Source organism: Anopheles funestus, chromosome X (assembly GCF_943734845.2).
Source record: "Anopheles funestus chromosome X, idAnoFuneDA-416_04, whole genome shotgun sequence".
NCBI lineage: Eukaryota > Metazoa > Arthropoda > Insecta > Diptera > Culicidae > Anopheles > Anopheles funestus.
In genome coordinates, this window is record NC_064597.1 from 100,618 (window position 1) to 113,961 (window position 13,344).

A 13,344-nucleotide genomic window follows, 5' to 3' on the forward strand; every position below is an offset into this window, starting at 1 on the left:
CTTACTGCTAGCAAATTCCTGCACCGATCCATACCAGCATACCACGAGAAAATACGCCCATTTCCTAATGCTTTCCTTGTGCGTATTTGCAAGACCGATCCCTAACGCATGTACGAAAAAACAACACATTATCGGTCGCTTACTGCTAGCAAATTCCTGCACCGATTTATGCCAGCATACCACGAGAAAATACGCTTATTTCCTAATGCTTTCCGTGTGCGTATTTGCAAGACCGATCCCCAACGCATGTACGAAAAACAACACATTATCGGTCGCTTACTGCTAGCAAATTCCTGCACCGATTTATGCCAGCATACCACGAGAAAATACGCCCATTTTCTAATGCTTCCCGTGTGCGTATTTGCCAGACCGATCCCCAAAGCATCTACGGAAAAACAACACATTATCGGACGCTTACTGCTAGCAAATTCCTGCACCGATCCATACCAGCATACCACGAGAAAATACGCCCATTTCCTAATGCTTTCCGTGTGCGTATTTGCAAGACCGATCCCCAACGCATCGACGAAAAAACAACACATTATTGGTCGCTTACTGCTAGCAAATTCCTGCACCGATCCATACCAGCATACCACGAGAAAATACGCCCATTTCCTAATGCTTTCCTTGTGCGTATTTGCAAGACCGATCCCCAACGCATCGACGAAAAAACAACACATTATTGGTCGCTTACTGCTAGCAAATTCCTGCACCGATCCATACCAGCATACCACGAGAAAATACGCCCATTTCCTAATGCTTCCCGTGTAAATATTTGCCTGACCGATCCCCAACGCATCTACGGAAAAACAACACATTATCGGTCGCTTACTGCTAGCAAATTCCTGCACCGATTTATGCCAGCATACCACGAGAAAATACGCCCATTTTCTAATGCTTTCCGTGTGCGTATTTGCAAGACCGATCCCCAACGCATCAACGAAAAAACAACACATTATCGGACGCTTACTGCTAGCAAATTCCTGCACCGATTTATGCCAGCATACCACGAGAAAATACGCCCATTTCCTAATGCTTCCCGTGTAAGTATTTGCCTGACCGATCCCCAACGCATCTACGGAAAAACAACACATTATCGGTCGCTTACTGCTAGCAAATTCCTGCACCGATTTATGCCAGCATACCACGAGAAAATACGCCCATTTTCTAATGCTTTCCGTGTGCGTATTTGCCAGACCGATCCCCAAAGCATCTACGGAAAAACAACACATTATCGGACGCTTACTGCTAGCAAATTCCTGCACCGATTTATGCCAGCATACCACGAGAAAATACGCCCATTTATTAATGCTTTCCGTGTGCGTATTTGCAAGACCGATCCCCAACGCATCGACGAAAAAACAACACATTATCGGTCGCTTACTGCTAGCAAATTCCTGCACCGATTTATGCCAGCATACCACGAGAAAATACGCTTATTTCCTAATGCTTTCCGTGTGCGTATTTGCAAGACCGATCCCCAACGCATGTACGAAAAACAACACATTATCGGTCGCTTACTGCTAGCAAATTCCTGCACCGATCCATACCAGCATACCACGAGAAAATACGCCCATTTCCTAATGCTTTCCGTGTGCGTATTTGCAAGACCGATCCCCAACGCATCGACGAAAAAACAACACATTATTGGTCGCTTACTGCTAGCAAATTCCTGCACCGATCCATACCAGCATACCACGAGAAAATACGCCCATTTCCTAATGCTTTCCGTGTGCGTATTTGCAAGACCGATCCCCAACGCATCGACGAAAAAACAACACATTATTGGTCGCTTACTGCTAGCAAATTTGTGCACCGATCCATACCAGCATACCACGAGAAAATACGCCCATTTCCTAATGCTTTCCTTGTGCGTATTTGCAAGACCGATCCCCAACGCATCGACGAAAAAACAACACATTATTGGTCGCTTACTGCTAGCAAATTCCTGCACCGATCCATACCAGCATACCACGAGAAAATACGCCCATTTCCTAATGCTTCCCGTGTAAATATTTGCCTGACCGATCCCCAACGCATCTACGGAAAAACAACACATTATCGGTCGCTTACTGCTAGCAAATTCCTGCACCGATTTATGCCAGCATACCACGAGAAAATACGCTTATTTCCTAATGCTTTCCGTGTGCGTATTTGCAAGACCGATCCCCAACGCATGTACGAAAAACAACACATTATCGGTCGCTTACTGCTAGCAAATTCCTGCACCGATTTATGCCAGCATACCACGAGAAAATACGCCCATTTTCTAATGCTTCCCGTGTGCGTATTTGCCAGACCGATCCCCAAAGCATCTACGGAAAAACAACACATTATCGGACGCTTACTGCTAGCAAATTCCTGCACCGATCCATACCAGCATACCACGAGAAAATACGCCCATTTCCTAATGCTTTCCGTGTGCGTATTTGCAAGACCGATCCCCAACGCATCGACGAAAAAACAACACATTATTGGTCGCTTACTGCTAGCAAATTCCTGCACCGATCCATACCAGCATACCACGAGAAAATACGCCCATTTCCTAATGCTTTCCTTGTGCGTATTTGCAAGACCGATCCCCAACGCATCGACGAAAAAACAACACATTATTGGTCGCTTACTGCTAGCAAATTCCTGCACCGATCCATACCAGCATACCACGAGAAAATACGCCCATTTCCTAATGCTTCCCGTGTAAATATTTGCCTGACCGATCCCCAACGCATCTACGGAAAAACAACACATTATCGGTCGCTTACTGCTAGCAAATTCCTGCACCGATTTATGCCAGCATACCACGAGAAAATACGCCCATTTTCTAATGCTTTCCGTGTGCGTATTTGCAAGACCGATCCCCAACGCATCAACGAAAAAACAACACATTATCGGACGCTTACTGCTAGCAAATTCCTGCACCGATTTATGCCAGCATACCACGAGAAAATACGCCCATTTCCTAATGCTTCCCGTGTAAGTATTTGCCTGACCGATCCCCAACGCATCTACGGAAAAACAACACATTATCGGTCGCTTACTGCTAGCAAATTCCTGCACCGATTTATGCCAGCATACCACGAGAAAATACGCCCATTTTCTAATGCTTTCCGTGTGCGTATTTGCCAGACCGATCCCCAAAGCATCTATGGAAAAACAACACATTATCGGACGCTTACTGCTAGCAAATTCCTGCACCGATTTATGCCAGCATACCACGAGAAAATACGCCCATTTATTAATGCTTTCCGTGTGCGTATTTGCAAGACCGATCCCCAACGCATCGACGAAAAAACAACACATTATCGGTCGCTTACTGCTAGCAAATTCCTGCACCGATTTATGTCAGCATACCACGAGAAAATACGCCCATTTCCTAATGCTTTCCGTGTGCGTATTTGCCAGACCGATCCCCAACGCATCTACGGAAAAACAACACATTATCGGTCGCTTACTGCTAGCAAATTCCTGCACCGATTTATGCCAGCATACCACGAGAAAATACGCCCATTTTCTAATGCTTTCCGTGTGCGTATTTGCCAGACCGATCCCCAAAGCATCTACGGAAAAACAACACATTATCGGACGCTTACTGCTAGCAAATTCCTGCACCGATTTATGCCAGCATACCACGAGAAAATACGCCCATTTCCTAATGTTTTCCGTGTGCGTATTTGCAAGACCGATCCCCAACGCATCGACGAAAAAACAACACATTATCGGTCGCTTACTGCTAGCAAATTCCTGCACCGATTTATGTCAGCATACCACGAGAAAATACGCCCATTTCCTAATGCTTTCCGTGTGCGTATTTGCAAGACCGATCCCCAAAGCATGTACGAAAAAACAACACATTATCGGTCGCTAACTGCTAGCAAATTCCTGCACCGATTCATACCAGCATGCCACGAGAAAATACGCCCATTTCTTAACGCTTTCCGTGTGCGTATTTGCCAGACCGATCCCCAAAGCATCTACGGAAAAACAACACATTATCGGACGCTTACTGCTAGCAAATTTCTGCACCGATCCATACCAGCATACCACGAGAAAATACGCCCATTTCCTAATGCTTTCCGTGTGCGTATTTGCAAGACCGATCCCCAAAGCATGTTCGAAAAAACAACACATTATCGGTCGCTTACTGCTAGCAAATTTCTGCACCGATTCATACCAGCATACCACGAGAAAATACGCCCATTTTCTAATGCTTTCCGTATGCGTATTTGCAAGACCGATCCCCAAAGCATCTACGGAAAAACAACACATTATCGGACGCTTACTGCTAGCAAATTCCTGCACCGATCCATACCAGCATACCACGAGAAAATACGCCCATTTCCTAATGCTTTCCGTGTGCGTATTTGCAAGACCGATCCCCAACGCATGTACGAAAAAACAACACATTATCGGTCGCTTACTGCTAGCAAATTCCTGCACCGATTTATGCCAGCATACCACGAGAAAATACGCCCATTTCCTAATGCTTCCCGTGTAAGTATTTGCCTGACCGATCCCCAACGCATCTACGGAAAAACAACACATTATCGGTCGCTTACTGCTAGCAAATTTGTGCACCGATCCATACCAGCATACCACGAGAAAATACGCCCATTTCCTAATGCTTTCCGTGTGCGTATTTGCAAGACCGATCCCCAACGCATCTACGAAAAAACAACACATTATCGGTCGCTTACTGCTAGCAAATTCCTGCACCGATTTATGCCAGCATACCACGAGAAAATACGCCCATTTCCTAATGCTTCCCGTGTAAGTATTTGCCTGACCGATCCCCAACGCATCTACGGAAAAACAACACATTATCGGTCGCTTACTGCTAGCAAATTTGTGCACCGATCCATACCAGCATACCACGAGAAAATACGCCCATTTCCTAATGCTTTCCGTGTGCGTATTTGCAAGACCGATCCCTAACGCATGTACGAAAAAACAACACATTATCGGTCGCTTACTGCTAGCAAATTCCTGCACCGATTTATGCCAGCATGCCACGAGAAAATACGCCCATTTCCTAATGCTTTCCGTGTGCGTATTTGCAAGACCGATCCCCAACGCATCGACGAAAAAACAACACATTATCGGTCGCTTACTGCTAGCAAATTCCTGCACCGATTTATGTCAGCATACCACGAGAAAATACGCCCATTTCCTAATGCTTTCCGTGTGCGTATTTGCAAGACCGATCCCCAAAGCATGTACGAAAAAACAACACATTATCGGTCGCTAACTGCTAGCAAATTTCTGCACCGATTCATACCAGCATACCACGAGAAAATACGCCCATTTCTTAACGCTTTCCGTGTGCGTATTTGCCAGACCGATCCCCAAAGCATCTACGGAAACACAACACATTATCGGTCGCTTACTGCTAGCAAATTCCTGCACCGATCCATACCAGCATACCATGAGAAAATACGCCCATTTCCTAATGCTTTCCGTGTGCGTATTTGCCAGACCGATCCCCAAAGCATGTACGAAAAAACAACACATTATCGGTCGCTAACTGCTAGCAAATTTCTGCACCGATTCATACCAGCATGCCACGAGAAAATACGCCCATTTCCTAATGCTTTCCGTGTGCGTATTTGCAAGACCGATCCCCAAAGCATCTACGGAAAAACAACACATTATCGGACGCTTACTGCTAGCAAATTTCTGCACCGATCCATACCAGCATACCACGAGAAAATACGCCCATTTCCTAATGCTTTCCGTGTGCGTATTTGCAAGACCGATCCCCAACGCATCTACGAAAAAACAACACATTATCGGTCGCTTACTGCTAGCAAATTACTGCACCGATCCATACCAGCATACCACGAGAAAATACGCCCATTTCCTAATGCTTTCCGTGTGCGTATTTGCAAGACCGATCCCCAACGCATCTACGAAAAAACAACACATTATCGGACGCTTACTGCTAGCAAATTTCTGCACCGATCCATACCAGCATACCACGAGAAAATACGCCCATTTCCTAATGCTTTCCGTGTGCGTATTTGCAAGACCGATCCCCAACGCATCTACGAAAAAACAACACATTATCGGTCGCTTACTGCTAGCAAATTACTGCACCGATCCATACCAGCATACCACGAGAAAATACGCCCATTTCCTAATGCTTTCCGTGTGCGTATTTGCAAGACCGATCCCCAACGCATCTACGAAAAAACAACACATTATCGGTCGCTTACTGCTAGCAAATTCCTGCACCGATTTATGCCAGCATACCACGAAAAAATACGCTTATTTCCTAATGCTTCCTGTGTAAGTATTTGCCAGACCGATCCCCAAAGCATCTACGGAAAAACAACACATTATCGGACGCTTACTGCTAGCAAATTCCTGCACCGATTTATGTCAGCATACCACGAGAAAATACGCCCATTTCCTAATGCTTTCCGTGTTCGTATTTGCAAGACCGATCCCCAACGCATCGACGAAAAAACAACACATTATCGGTCGCTTACTGCTAGCAAATTCCTGCACCGATTTATGTTAGCATACCACGAGAAAATACGCTCATTTCCTAATGCTTTCCGTGTGCGTATTTGCAAGCCCGATCCCCAAAGCATGTACGAAAAAACAACACATTATCGGTCGCTTACTGCTAGCAAATTTCTGCACCGATTCATACCAGCATACCACGAGAAAATACGCCCATTTCCTAATGCTTTCCGTGTGCGTATTTGCAAGACCGATCCCCAACGCATCGACGAAAAAACAACACATTATCGGTCGCTTACTGCTAGCAAATTTCTGCACCGATTCATACCAGCATAACACGAGAAAATACGCCCATTTCTTAATGCTTTCCGTGTGCGTATTTGCAAGACCGATCCCCAACGCATCGATGAAAAAACAACACATTATCGGTCGCTTACTGCTAGCAAATTTCTGCACCATTTCATACCAGCATACCACGAGAAAATACGCCCATTTCCTAATGCTTTCCGTGCGCGTATTTGCCACACCGATCCCCAAAGCATCTACGGAAAAACAACACATTATCGGACGCTTACTGCTAGCAAATTTCTGCACCGATCCATACCAGCATACCACGAGAAAATACGCCCATTTCCTAATGCTTTCCGTGTGCGTATTTGCCAGACCGATCCCCAAAGCATCTACGAAAAAACAACACATTATCGGTCGCTTACTGCTAGCAAATTCCTGCACCGATTTATGCCAGCATACCACGAGAAAATACGCCCATTTCCTAATGCTTCCCGTGTAAATATTTGCAAGACCGATCCCCAACGCATCGATGAAAAAACAACACATTATCGGTCGCTTACTGCTAGCAAATTTCTGCACCGATCCATACCAGCATACCACGAGAAAATACGCCCATTTATTAATGCTTTCCGTGTGCGTATTTGCAAGACCGATCCCCAACGCATCTACGAAAAAACAACACATTATCGGTCGCTTACTGCTAGCAAATTCCTGCACCGATTTGTGCCAGCATACCACGAGAAAATACGCCCATTTCCTAATGCTTCCCGTGTAAATATTTGCAAGACCGATCCCCAAAGCATCGATGAAAAAACAACACATTATCGGTCGCTTACTGCTAGCAAATTTCTGCACCATTTCATACCAGCATACCACGAGAAAATACGCCCATTTCCTAATGCTTTCCGTGCGCGTATTTGCCACACCGATCCCCAAAGCATCTACGGAAAAACAACACATTATCGGACGCTTACTGCTAGCAAATTTCTGCACCGATCCATACCAGCATACCACGAGAAAATACGCCCATTTCCTAATGCTTTCTGTGTGCGTATTTGCCAGATCGTTCCCCAACGCATCTACGAAAAAACAACACATTATCGGTCGCTTACTGCTAGCAAATTTCTGCACCGATTGATACCAGCATACCACGAGAAAATACGCCCATTTCCTAATGCTTTCCGTGTGCGTATTTGCAAGACCGATCCCTAACGCATGTACGAAAAAACCACACATTATCGGTCGCTTACTGCTAGCAAATTCCTGCACCGATTTATGCCAGCATACCACGAGAAAATACGCTTATTTCCTAATGCTTTCCGTGTGCGTATTTGCAAGACCGATCCCCAACGCATCGACGAAAAAACAACACATTATTGGTCGCTTACTGCTAGCAAATTCCTGCACCGATCCATACCAGCATACCATGAGAAAATACGCCCATTTCCTAATGCTTCCCGTGTAAATATTTGCAAGACCGATCCCCAACACATCGACGAAAAAACAACACATTATTGGTCGCTTACTGCTAGCAAATTCCTGCACCGATCCATACCAGCATACCACGAGAAAATACGCCCATTTCCTAATGCTTTCCGTGTGCGTATTTGCAAGACCGATCCCCAACGCATCGACGAAAAAACAACACATTATTGGTCGCTTACTGCTAGCAAATTCCTGCACCGATCCATACCAGCATACCACGAGAAAATACGCCCATTTCCTAATGCTTCCCGTGTAAATATTTGCAAGACCGATCCCCAACGCATCGATGAAAAAACAACACATTATCGGTCGCTTACTGCTAGCAAATTTCTGCACCATTTCATACCAGCATACCACGAGAAAATACGCCCATTTCCTAATGCTTTCCGTGCGCGTATTTGCCACACCGATCCCCAAAGCATCTACGGAAAAACAACACATTATCGGACGCTTACTGCTAGCAAATTTCTGCACCGATCCATACCAGCATACCACGAGAAAATACGCCCATTTCCTAATGCTTTCTGTGTGCGTATTTGCCAGATCGTTCCCCAACGCATCTACGAAAAAACAACACATTATCGGTCGCTTAATGCTAGCAAATTCCTACACCGATTTATGCCAGCATACCACGAGAAAATACGCCCATTTCCTAATGCTTTCCGTGCGCGTATTTGCCAGACCAATCCCCAACGCATCTACGAAAAAACAACACATTATCGGTCGCTTACTGCTAGCAAATTCCTGCACCGATTTATGTCAGCATACCACGAGAAAATACGCCCATTTCCTAATGCTTTCCGTGTGCGTATTTGCAAGCCCGATCCCCAAAGCATGTACGAAAAAACAACACATTATCGGTCGATTACTGCTAGCAAATTTCTGCACCGAATCATACCAGCATACCACGAGAAAATACGCCCATTTCCTAATGCTTTCCGTGTGCGTATTTGCAAGACCGATCCCTAACGCATGTACGAAAAAACAACACATTATCGGTCGCTTACTGCTAGCAAATTCCTGCACCGATCCATACCAGCATACCACGAGAAAATACGCCCATTTCCTAATGCTTCCCGTGTAAATATTTGCAAGACCGATCCCCAACGCATCGATGAAAAAACAACACATTATCGGTCGCTTACTGCTAGCAAATTTCTGCACCATTTCATACCAGCATACCACGAGAAAATACGCCCATTTCCTAATGCTTTCCGTGCGCGTATTTGCCACACCGATCCCCAAAGCATCTACGGAAAAACAACACATTATCGGTCGCTTACTGCTAGCAAATTTCTGCACCGATTGATACCAGCATACCACGAGAAAATACGCCCATTTCTTAATGCTTTCCGTGTGCGTATTTGCAAGACCGATCCCTAACGCATGTACGAAAAAACCACACATTATCGGTCGCTTACTGCTAGCAAATTCCTGCACCGATTTATGCCAGCATACCACGAGAAAATACGCTTATTTCCTAATGCTTTGCGTGTGCGTATTTGCAAGACCGATCCCCAACGCATCGACGAAAAAACAAGACATTATTGGTCGCTTACTGCTAGCAAATTCCTGCACCGATCCATACCAGCATACCATGAGAAAATACGCCCATTTCCTAATGCTTCCCGTGTAAATATTTGCAAGACCGATGCCCAACGCATCGACGAAAAAACAACACATTATTGGTCGCTTACTGCTAGCAAATTCCTGCACCGATCCATACCAGCATACCACGAGAAAATACGCCCATTTCCTAATGCTTTCCGTGTGCGTATTTGCAAGACCGATCCCCAACGCATCGACGAAAAAACAACACATTATTGGTCGCTTACTGCTAGCAAATTCCTGCACCGATTTATGCCAGCATACCATGAGAAAATACGCCTATTTCCTAATGCTTCCCGTGTAAATATTTGCAAGACCGATCCCCAACGCATCGATGAAAAAACAACACATTATCGGTCGCTTACTGCTAGCAAATTTCTGCACCATTTCATACCAGCATACCACGAGAAAATACGCCCATTTCCTAATGCTTACCGTGTGCGTATTTGCCACACCGATCCCCAACGCATGTACGAAAAAACAACACATTATCGGTCGCTTACTGCTAGCAAATTCCTGCACCGATTTATGCCAGCATACCACGAGAAAATACGCCCATTTCCTAATGCTTCCCGTGTAAGTATTTGCCTGACCGATCCCCAACGCATCGATGAAAAAACAACACATTATCGGTCGCTTACTGCTAGCAAATTTCTGCACCGATTCATACCAGCATACCACGAGAAAATACGCCCATTTCTTAACGCTTTCCGTGTGCGTATTTGCCAGACCGATCCCCAAAGCATCTACGGAAAAACAACACATTATCGGACGCTTACTGCTAGCAAATTTGTGCACCGATCCATACCAGCATACCACGAGAAAATACGCCCTTTTCCTAATGCTTTCCGTGTGCGTATTTGCCAGACCGATCCCCAAAGCATCTACGGAAACACAACACATTATCGGTCGCTTACTGCTAGCAAATTCCTGCACCGATTTATGCCAGCATACCACGAGAAAATACGCCCATTTCCTAATGCTTCCCGTGTGCGTATTTGCCTGACCGATCCCCAACGCATCGATGAAAAAACAACACATTATCGGTCGCTTACTGCTAGCAAATTCCTGCACCGATTCATACCAGCATACCACGAGAAAATACGCCCATTTCTTAATGCTTTCCGTGTGCGTATTTGCCAGACCGATCCCCAAAGCATGTACGAAAAAACAACACATTATCGGTCGCTAACTGCTAGCAAATTTCTGCACCGATTCATACCAGCATACCACGAGAAAATACGCCCATTTCTTAACGCTTTCCGTGTGCGTATTTGCCAGACCGATCCCCAAAGCATCTACGGAAAAACAACACATTATCGGTCGCTTACTGCTAGCAAATTTGTGCACCGATCCATACCAGCATACCACGAGAAAATACGCCCTTTTCCTAATGCTTTCCGTGTGCGTATTTGCCAGACCGATCCCCAAAGCATCTACGGAAACACAACACATTATCGGTCGCTTACTGCTAGCAAATTCCTGCACCGATTTATGCCAGCATACCACGAGAAAATACGCCCATTTCCTAATGCTTCCCGTGTGCGTATTTGCAAGACCGATCCCCAACGCATCGATGAAAAAACAACACATTATCGGTCGCTTACTGCTAGCAAATTTCTGCACCGATTCATACCAGCATACCACGAGAAAATACGCCCATTTCTTAACGCTTTCCGTGTGCGTATTTGCCAGACCGATCCCCAAAGCATCTACGGAAAAGCAACACATTATCGGACGCTTACTGCTAGCAAATTTGTGCACCGATCCATACCAGCATACCACGAGAAAATACGCCCATTTCCTAATGCTTTCCGTGTGCGTATTTGCCAGACCGATCCCCAAAGCATCTACGGAAACACAACACATTATCGGTCGCTTACTGCTAGCAAATTCCTGCACCGATTTATGTTAGCATACCACGAGAAAATACGCTCATTTCCTAATGCTTTCCGTGTGCGTATTTGCAAGCCCGATCCCCAAAGCATGTACGAAAAAACAACACATTATCGGTCGCTAACTGCTAGCAAATTTCTGCACCGATTCATACCAGCATACCATGAGAAAATACGCCCATTTCCTAATGCTTTCCGTGTGCGTATTTGCCAGACCGATCCCCAAAGCATCGATGAAAAAACAACACATTATCGGTCGCTAACTGCTAGCAAATTTCTGCACCGATTCATACCAGCATGCCACGAGAAAATACGCCCATTTCTTAACGCTTTCCGTGTGCGTATTTGCCAGACCGATCCCCAAAGCATCTACGGAAAAACAACACATTATCGGACGCTTACTGCTAGCAAATTTCTGCACCGATCCATACCAGCATACCACGAGAAAATACGCCCATTTCTTAATGCTTTCCGTGTGCGTATTTGCAAGACCGATCCCCAACGCATCTACGAAAAAACAACACATTATCGGTCGCTTACTGCTAGCAAATTACTGCACCGATCCATACCAGCATACCACGAGAAAATACGCCCATTTCCTAATGCTTTCCGTGTGCGTATTTGCAAGACCGATCCTCAACGCATCTACGAAAAAACAACACATTATCGGTCGCTTACTGCTAGCAAATTCCTGCACCGATTTATGCCAGCATACCACGAAAAAATACGCTTATTTCCTAATGCTTCCTGTGTAAGTATTTGCCAGACCGATCCCCAAAGCATCTACGGAAAAACAACACATTATCGGACGCTTACTGCTAGCAAATTCCTGCACCGATCCATACCAGCATACCACGAGAAAATACGCCCATTTCCTAATGCTTTCCGTGTGCGTATTTGCAAGACCGATCCCCAACGCATCGACGAAAAAACAACACATTATCGGTCGCTTACTGCTAGCAAATTCCTGCACCGATTTATGTCAGCATACCACGAGAAAATACGCCCATTTCCTAATGCTTTCCGTGTGCGTATTTGCAAGCCCGATCCCCAAAGCATGTACGAAAAAACAACACATTATCGGTCGCTAACTGCTAGCAAACTTCTGCACCGATTCATACCAGCATACCACGAGAAAATACGCCCATTTCCTAATGCTTTCCGTGTGCGTATTTGCAAGACCGATCCCCAACGCATCGACGAAAAAACAACACATTATCGGTCGCTTACTGCTAGCAAATTTCTGCACCGATTCATACCAGCATAACACGAGAAAATACGCCCATTTCCTAATGCTTTCCGTGTGCGTATTTGCAAGACCGATCCCCAACGCATCGATGAAAAAACAACACATTATCGGTCGCTTACTGCTAGCAAATTTCTGCACCATTTCATACCAGCATACCACGAGAAAATACGCCCATTTCCTAATGCTTTCCGTGCGCGTATTTGCCACACCGATCCCCAAAGCATCTACGGAAAAACAACACATTATCGGTCGCTTACTGCTAGCAAATTCCTGCACCGATTTATGCCAGCATACCACGAGAAAATACGCCCATTTCCTAATGCTTCCCGTGTGCGTATTTGCCAGACCGAT